The 9,459-nt window shown below is 43.6% G+C and overlaps 1 pseudogene; it reads left to right on the top strand.

Annotated features, from left to right (window-relative positions):
• Positions 1-241: 241 nt before the first annotated feature.
• LOC134340860 (PR domain zinc finger protein 1-like) lies at positions 242-6,606 on the top strand (annotated as a pseudogene).
• Positions 6,607-9,459: the final 2,853 nt, after the last annotated feature.

Here is a 9,459-nt window from a genome sequence, read left to right as displayed (position 1 = left end):
AAAAAGAAAGAAAAAACTGAATAATAATTATTATAATAATAATACTACAGAGGATTCTGGTTTGTTGGGCCACATCAGGACCAGTACATCGTTAGATTTGTTAATTTTATTCTCCTGAAGGTTCTTCCAGGAGTTGAGAATGGCGGGCAGTCTGAAATTCTTATTGTTTATTTTAAGGTACAGACAAACATACAAATACTATGGAAACTAAATAAAGAGCTGAGAAATGAAGCTAAGGTGAATGAAAAACAATCAGAAGCTGAAGATAAAAGAAAAGGAAAGAAGCAAAGATGTCGCTCTGAAAAATCCATCACCATGTGTCATCCATATCACAGAAATCCCTGAGAAAAGAATAAACCAATCAGTGCTGCACAATTACATCACGTGGGCAGTGTGTGTGAATGTTCAGCCAATGAGAAATGAGAAAGGTGATAAACCATTAGTTTAACTGCTGTCAACTTTTAATGTCTGTAAGTAGGGACGACCCACCACAGACTGCGAAAAATACATGTGTTTATTGAAAAGTACAAATCATTAAAATACAACTTCAGTCTTGGATTAGTTCATCTTATAAAAACACAGTGGTTTCCAACATAATTTTGGCCCAATTAAATGGCTGCCCCAATTCACCAGAGTTTCATGTCAATGGTTAAAAAGGCAAACTACCATTTAACTGAACAACAAATTGTGTATGTAAATGAAATACAGGACAGATTAGAACAGGGGTTTGGGACTCAGGTGAGCTCATAAAGGGACGTCTACCTCACCGTGATGTCACAGAGCTGCAGGCAGTGAGGTAATGTTTGCTACAGACAGTGGCTCACACTCTCTCTAAATTCAGCAATCGAAACTCCAAATCGCACAGTGTTCAGCATTCAGAGTCGACTTGCATCAGTCCGAGCCTGCCTTCCAGGTAATTGAGGTAAGGTGAGGGAGATGGCGAGAACAGGGGTCAGTGTTGTATCAGAGTGTCATACAAACTCGACTTGCATCAGTCTGAGCCTGCCTTCCAGGTAATTGAGGTGAGGTGAGGGAGATGGCGAGAGGAGGGTGTGGGTGTTGAGTGTTGTATCAGAGTGTCATACAAACTCGACTTGAATCACTCTGAGCCTGCCTTCCAGGTAATTGAGGTAAGGTGAGGAAGATGGTGAGAACAGGGGTCAGTGTTGTATCAGAGTGTCATACAAACTCGACTTGCATCACTCTGAGCCTGCCTTCCAGGTAATTGAGGTAAGGTGAGGGAGATGGCGAGAGGAGGGTGTGGGTGTTGAGTGTTGTATCAGAGTGTCATTCAAACTTGACTTCCATCAGTCCGAGCCTGCCTTCTAGGTAATTGAGGTGAGGTGAGGGAGATGGCGAGAGGAGGGGGTGGGGAATCAGAGTGTCACACAAACTCGACACAACCTGCCTTCCAGGTAAGTGAGGTAAGCTGAACACCTGAGGAATGGCAACTTAGATAAGCGTGAGGTGATGCATTTTGGACAGGGTAGGATTCATGGAGTGAACCATTGAATGGCAGGCCACTGACAAGTGTTGTTCAACAGAGGGACATGGATGTTGAAGTGAAGGCGGCCACACAAGATGAAAAAGAGGTGAAGTAGGTGTTTATTATGCTGGCCTTCATCAGTCAGGGCACTGAGTTTCGAAGCAGCAATGTGAAATTGCGTTTTTTTCTGTCATTGGTGAGTCTGCACTTGGAGTTTACAGCTTTGGTCACACTGTTTTTGGAGAAACATTGTCAAGCTGGAGAGCGTGCAGAAGAGTTTTACAAGGATGCTATCTGATCCAGGGGGGCTCAGTTATAACAGGTGAGGCTGGATCTTTATTCCCTGGAGCACTGCAGAATGAGGGGTGACCATGAAAATTTATACAATATGAGGAGGATGGATATGGTGGACAGTCACATTTCTGAACCTGCGGTTGCAAAGTATTTTAAATAAAAATTGTATCTATTGTATAATGGAAAGGATGGGGAATTAGAAGTCAATAACTCAGTAAATATGGTTTCTTTCTTACTTTCTGTGTTTCGGTAGTAAACTAAACTTGGTGGTTTCTTATCCTCCAAATTTACTGGCTTCACAAACATAATTCCACGCAATGTCATTATATGATTCAGCACAATTCAGAATGACTGTGATCTCTCCACATTTAGTCAGCCCCTTGCACCTAGACCCCACCCACTTAAGTATAATGCTAACCACTATGTGACCCTGCCGTCCTATTCACCAGTGTTTCTGTTCTTCATCTTCCCTGATTAATGATCTGGTTTGTCTTCGTCTTTCTAGAACAAAATCTCAAGGGATACAAAGACCTGGTTCCTGAATACACCGGCCCGCTTCCTCAGAGAAAGGATGACATTCAAGAAGGCCAGGTGGTAATTACAACAATGCAAAGAAGGAGGAACAAAAACTGGATGTAGAGATACCCCACCCATCACTCCAGACAGCCAAATAATGGACCTCAGTGAAAAGCTTTCCTCAGATGTAGTCAGCAGATCTGCATCAGACAAAAATGGTTCAAAGTTCGATGAAGTTAAGGATGATGAACCACCACCGGAAAGGAACAATTCAACTCAAAGATCCAAGATCTCTGTAATTCAACAAACCCCTCACATTCTTTCTCCTAGTTCGACAACCTCACCTTCCAACAAACTCCCTCTGCCCATGAATGGACATCCTAGCCATGCCCAGGGCTTGGTCTCCTACCCGATGTATTCACCGAGAGGCCACCTCCTGTGTCAATACGTGTATACATACAGTACTCTGTCTCCTCACTCTACCAGACATGCATTGCCTAAGTATTCACCTGGATTCAATGGCCTTCATCCGCTTGGCAGCCCAGCCACTTTGAACAACCTCAGCCTGTTTGGCAAGATGCCTCCAGTTTGTGGTGGCCGCATATCTCAAAGGATTTCCAATCCCGTGATGAGTCAGACTATGTTGCCTGTCATGCTGCCTCCAGAAGAAAGGCAAAAGGATCACATTTCAGAGCAGCCAAAAGACATTCCTATCCCTGCTCCCACCAGAGCCTCCTCACCCATGGCTCCAGGGGTGGTCTGAAGGAGAAGCCCCTCGCCTACCCGTCAACTTCAGGTACCTCAGTAAACTCAGAACCACCAATGCATCTGAAAGCTGCCTCATGTGCTCCAGGGAGTGAAGAGGTGATGAATCTGAGCAAACCAAAGACCTCTTCTGCAGATCTCCCTGGTTTTCAGTCACTTCGTTACCCACTGAAAAAACAGAATGGGAAGATCAAATACGAGTGCAACATCTGTTCAAAGCGCTTCGGTCATCTATCTGACCTTAAAGTACGTATTTTGTTTACAATCTTTCTACGTGTAGGAACTTGCAGAGGCTTGCACTCTCAGCTGGGGCTTCTCTTTGCATTGGAACTCCCATGTGCTTCCTAACTGGTGACAGGGGTGGGACATGCAGAAGCACATAACTGCTTGTGTGAAGGGCGTTGTTCCCTCCTTCCCTCCTCCAAGAAAGGGATTATTTGTGGCAGATGCACTTAAATACCCCCAGAAACTGTGGGGATTTCCGACCAATATTTAAAACAGGTAGACTGTTCATTGGTGAAGTAAACTGTCCAAAGTTCATTTGAGGTTTGACAGGATAGAGAGGGATTGATGATTTGGAACAAGAGGGCACTTTCAAAATAAGGGGTTGCTAGTCTGGTGAAATGAGATTTCTTCACCTAGAAAACTGAATTTTTGCACTTTCCTATTGGATGGGTTTGTGGCATCTCAGTCACTTACCATATTGAAGTAAGTAGTTGAATAATTGGTGCTTACCCGTTGGAGAATGAAGGGGAAAGGGGTTAACACCTTTCGGTATTCAAAGGCGACAGCAACCCAGGTTCAATTCTTGCCACTGTCTGTAAGGAGTTTGTCCGTACCCCGTGACTGCATGGGCTTCCTCTGGGGGCTCCAGTTTCCTCCCACAGTCCAAAGACACACTGGTTAGTTGGCTAATTTGTCATTGTAAATTGTCCCATGCTCAGGCTAGGATTGAATTGGGGGAATGCTGGGCAGTGCAGCTCGAAAGGCTGGAAGACCTACTCCGTGTGGAGGTAAGAGATTGCCATGAAGTTATTGAATAATGTACAGGCACAAAGGGTTGCTGGCTGGTGGTGTAGTGGCATCAGCACCGGACTTCAGAGCGAAGGCTCCCGAGTTCAAATCCAGCCGGCTCCCTTGCACGCTTTCCATCCGTGCTGGGTTTAACGTCGAGCAAGCAACTCGGCCTCGTAAAAATAAGAAAGCCTGTGAGAAAACGCCCTCATGACAGCGTCCCTATGACTCCACTCTGAGTTAAGGGCTTTCTTCTATCTGCACAGGTACAAAGGGTAGAAATGCAAGCTCTTGCATTTGTTTATGTTCTCCCATAAATTGTTGTGACCACGTTGCTGGTAACTCATAATATAAAAGAGAAGGTAGTTAAAGTTAATAGCAAAGTTAAGGATTCAGCTCACTGATGTATCAGAAGAGACAATTGTTACAGACACAGAGGAATGATGGGCAATTGGTCTGTGACTGTACCCAAACCAAATAAGACAACATGACAAAGCATGGGAGCTCAGGGTAATCTAAAACACTGAGTTTAATTTGATGCTGAATTATTTGGTGTGTCTCAATAAAACTATGAGTGAAGTTGCTCTATATTTAAACCAACATGCTTGTTGCACCAAATCGATGACTTCATCATTATTGGTCAGAATTTGGTGTCGGTATGCTTGTTGAAAGATTTCAAAGATAATTAAAAGTTAGTTTTCAAAAACCTGAAATCTGCGAAAGTGGTCATACAGTTTTGTGTTATCTGGAGTCATAGCGCACTACAGAACAGAAAGAAACTCTTCGGCCTATCTCGTGTGTGTGAGACGTAAAGGAAATTTTAAATGAATGACTCATCTCCCATTAAAGAGAGTTAATATCTGGTGCAGCTATTACTGATGCAATTTTAATGCAACATAGGACCCAGCTTCCAGCAGACAATGATCTAACTCTAATCCTTTCCTTGCAGATTCATTTGAGGATCCACACTGGAGAGAGACCTTTTTCCTGCCACACTTGCAGTAAGACGTTAACACAACAGGCCTATCTGCAGAAACATTACCTTGTACATACTGGGGAAAAGCCTCACCAGTGTCAGGTAAGAGGGTGCATGCAAGGAAACTTGGGAAATAAACTGAGGTGATTAAAAGAGAGTCAGCCATGGTTCCTGACCTTAATTGTAAAAGGCAGCACATACAATATTGACACACCCCACAGTTGAATACCATCACTGCTTTCACAGGTGGGGTGACTTTGACAAACCTCTATGCATATACAGTGGGGAGTAGATTGACTTGCTGCATCTCATTCCGGTATGCAAACACCAATCCCTTGAACAGAAAATCCCACAAAAAGAAGTAGATACAGCCCAGTCCATCATGGGTAAAGGCCTTCCAACTATTGAGCACATCGACATGAAACACTGTTGTAGGAAAGCAGCATCCATCATCAGGGACACTCCAACTGACGAGAGAGTGGAAATTTGTCCTTCTGCTTCTGATAGGCTGCCTTGTAGTGATCCAGACAAAACTAGTCGGAGCCTAATTAGCCATACTTATTGAGTCCAGTCTGGCACCAGTGCAGACAGTACCTCGGAATTTTTCCAATGAACTGATCCTGAGATTTTACAAACAGGCTCTGACGGGCCAAGGCCAATGTCCTGGGTTCCATCAATTGGAACCTGGGTACACAGGCAGAGAGCTCACCTGGCCCTCACACCTGGAATATTTTACAAATTACTGACAAATCTGCATCAAACCCAGAGTTCTCTGGTGTACTATTAGATTGTTCACATGACATGCTTCTTCTGTGCAGAACTGTCTTGGTTGGCACTTCTCACTATGGAGACGCTCAAAGGGCTGGTTCAGTTGAATGAGGCTTCAGATCATAGATGGCATCTGAAGAGCCCGTGGCTCATTTAGGAAAGCAGAACGGATGGGGGTGGCGGTGGTTGTGAGGAAAGGAAAGAAGGTTAATGAAATACAGGCCATAACAGAGAACATTTAGAGAAAAAGTAGAGTAGGATTGCGTAACATAGACATTCGTCTCCGTTTTAACCCACATACCCCGTGGGACAGGAATGAAACTCATTTTAATGTGGCACAGTTTTGCTTTTCTTCCAGTGCTTGACTTATCTTTCCTTCTTTTGCTCGGGCAGGTGTGTCACAAGCATTTCACTAGCACCAGTAACTTGAAGACCCACCTTCGCCTGCACACCGGAGAGCGGCCATATCACTGCAAGCAATGTCCAGCCAAGTTCACCCAACTCATTCACCTCAAGCTGCACGTGCGTGTACCCAACAGAGTGGCCATACGAGTGTCACCTCTGCTCCAACAGCTACAAATGCCTACGCAGCCTGAAGAGGCACCAGAACGGCTGATGCCCCATGGCACCAGACACCAAACGGTCCAATAAGGATCATCCCAAGATCGACCACAAGAACAATGGAGGCAACCATCCACCCTCCTCCCTCCATGACAAGGACAAGACTTCCAACCACGATCGAGCAACCCTGGGACCCATCAGGGTCAAGCAAGAAGCCAGTCTATAATTGTACGATGATCATTTTATCATGTGTGGGACTCATCACCATCAATCATACATTATAAGAGGAAGGTGTTTGGATAAACTAGCAGCCTAATTCATGATGTCGAACAAAAGTGACTGCAGGGGAAAAAAAAACAAATGTGGACTCAACCTATTTCCAAACTCTTTTGTCTAGTTTTCCCAGAGGGAGTAGTCTCTCTCAATGACATCTGAGAAATTGCTAATGTGTCCCTGCATTTTTAATGAGTTTTTCATTCAGTCAGACCAAAAAGGAAGTCTACCAACACATGGCCATTCTTGGATAATGATAATGTACAGACACCGTTGAAATTTCTCAGGGTGTGCTACATATATTTATGCAATAGATAATGGTATGTACTTTTTATTAGTTGAGAGATAATCAGATTTGAGTTTGTTCTTCTCAGGTCCACCTCTTATTTATTAAGAAACAGAACATTCTCTTTTTTCAATAAAGTTCACAATGACAAAATCTTGACTGATATCTCCAATGTCCGATGAGAAAATAGTTTAATTATTTAAAATTTCTTCTTATCAATGGACATGAAAAAGACTGATAGTTGTTAATGCTTGGCATCCATGTCAGTGACGTTGTATTTTTCAGATTCTGCATGTTGATTGTGGAAAATTATGCAGAAACAATAGGTGTGATGTAGTGTTAGTGAGTTGGTGAGATCAAATGTTATATAAATACATGCAATTGAATCCAACCAGAAACTTATACTCATAAATTCCCAGAAGTTGAACTCCTGAAGTCTGGCTAGGAAGGGGACCTTTGGCAGTTAGGAATGAGGAGGATAACGATGAATTTCTGGGTCAGGGGTCTCAGGGTTTACGATACAGTACTGTGCAGAAGTCTTAGGCACATATATACAGCAAGGGGGCACAAGACTATTTGTACAGTACTGTATTTGACCACATGGAACAGAAAGCGAGGTTATAGATCTGGCGGGAACAAAGGATGTTGGGAATGGCGAAAGTGAAACACTGTGGGAGGGATGTGAGACAGGTGGCAGAGACGGAGTGCCAGGGCTGATGGGTGCAGATGGTGTGGGTGCAGACACACCTAGCCCTGTGGCACGGGGAAGGTCATTTGATTCCAAACAATTACAGAATATCTCTCTGGTGTTTCCCACTCCCTCCTCTCTCCCTTCCCCTTTTCCCAACCATGATTCCCCTCTCCCTGTCCCCTTCCCACTCTCGGTCCAAGATAGAGACCCATATCAGAATCAGGTTTATCATCACTCACACATGTCATGAAATTTGCTCACTTTGCAGCAGTAGTAGTACAGTACAATATATAAAATTACTGCAGTACTGTGCAAAAGTCAGGCACCCTAGCTATATTTTTGTGCCCAAAACTTTTGCACAGTACATTATATGTTCAGAACATGGTTGGATGGAATGGTGGACAGGTCTTTGTTCAGGAAGATTTAAGATGGCGCTCCTTTACTCTGCAGTCCTGGAGAAGAGGCTCCTTTCAATTTGTATTTACCTGAAACACCTTCCATCTTCCCTTTTGACTGGGTGTAATTCAGGGATAAAGAGTAAAATAAAGATGAACCTTCCTCAACTTTGAAACTTTTTGCCCCACTGCTGGTCGACCATGCTGCCCCTCCCCAACTTTAATAATCAAGCTCTTTCAGTTGGCTGGAATTGAAGTGAACATTCCTCTCAGCATCCAACTTCCAGTCAGAGCTACTAAATCAATCTGCCCTTGTGTAACGGATGTTTAAAAACTGTTAAAATTAGTTGATTCAGGACCAGACGACACACTACGGAGGGTGCACTGGAGAGGCAGTGGCCATTTTGCCACTGGCATTTACAGCAGCACTGAAGGTCCTCCATCTCTTGTGGCATTCAGGGCTTCCTTCATCATGTCAGTCGCTTCCTTTTGGTTTTCCCGGCTGTTATCCTCTTGGAGGTCTTTGCACTGGAATAAGTAATCTGTTGTTGGGGCCAACAGTCTCTGTCGTGTTCAAACAGCAAGTGTGTACTGGAGTCAGTTGTCACTTACTGAATTGAATTGAATCGAATTGAATTACTTTATTTCTTACATCCGTCATGTACATGAGGAGTAAACATCTTTACATTACGTCTCCGTCGAAACGTGCAATGTGATTACTGTGATGAGAACTAGCAACAAACTGCTCAGAGAAAAACTCTTTCTGAAAATAAAAAAAAAGATAGTAAGACTTTGTATGAGTAAATGGGGAGAAACAGTGACATGTGGAAGCTTTCCAACAGCATGAGATAGTCACACACTGGGACAGAAAAATGGAGAGATGACATTTTGTGGTTGAAACTGTTACTTTGTGAACATGATTAACCTTTTGTTGTTTGCACCAAATTTGATTTGAACATTTTGGAGTTGTATTGTCTAAAAAGCCCAGTTCACTGCATCAGTGGAAGCCACTAGTGTCGCTAACTCGTGCCACAACTGGCCCAATTAAACTGAACGGTCACTTATGACTCGATTTGCCTTTTCTTTCAAAAAGCAAAGAGAAACAGCAAGAGTACTGTGGCTTTCCTTGTAAAATGACTTGGTCAGTTTCGGAGCGTAGGCAAAGAAATGGCAGGTGAGATACAATGTTGAGAAATGTACGGTTGTACATTTTGAAAGGAGAAATAATCAGGCAGATTATTATTTAGATGGGGAGAACATTCAAAAATCGGAGGTGTAAAGGGACCTGGGTGTCCTCGTGCAGGATACCCTGAAGGTTAACCACCAGGTTGGATCGGCAGTAAAGAAAGCGAATGCTGTGTTGGCATTCATTTCAAGAGGAATAGTGTATAAGGGTAAGGAGGTGTTGATGAGGCTCCATGGGACACTAGTGAG

The sequence above is a fragment of the Mobula hypostoma genome, chromosome X2 (assembly GCF_963921235.1).
Source record: "Mobula hypostoma chromosome X2, sMobHyp1.1, whole genome shotgun sequence".
Lineage (NCBI taxonomy): Eukaryota > Metazoa > Chordata > Chondrichthyes > Myliobatiformes > Myliobatidae > Mobula > Mobula hypostoma.
The sequence above is the reverse complement of the archived record's forward strand: the minus strand, read 5'-3'. Positions and strand labels throughout refer to the sequence as shown.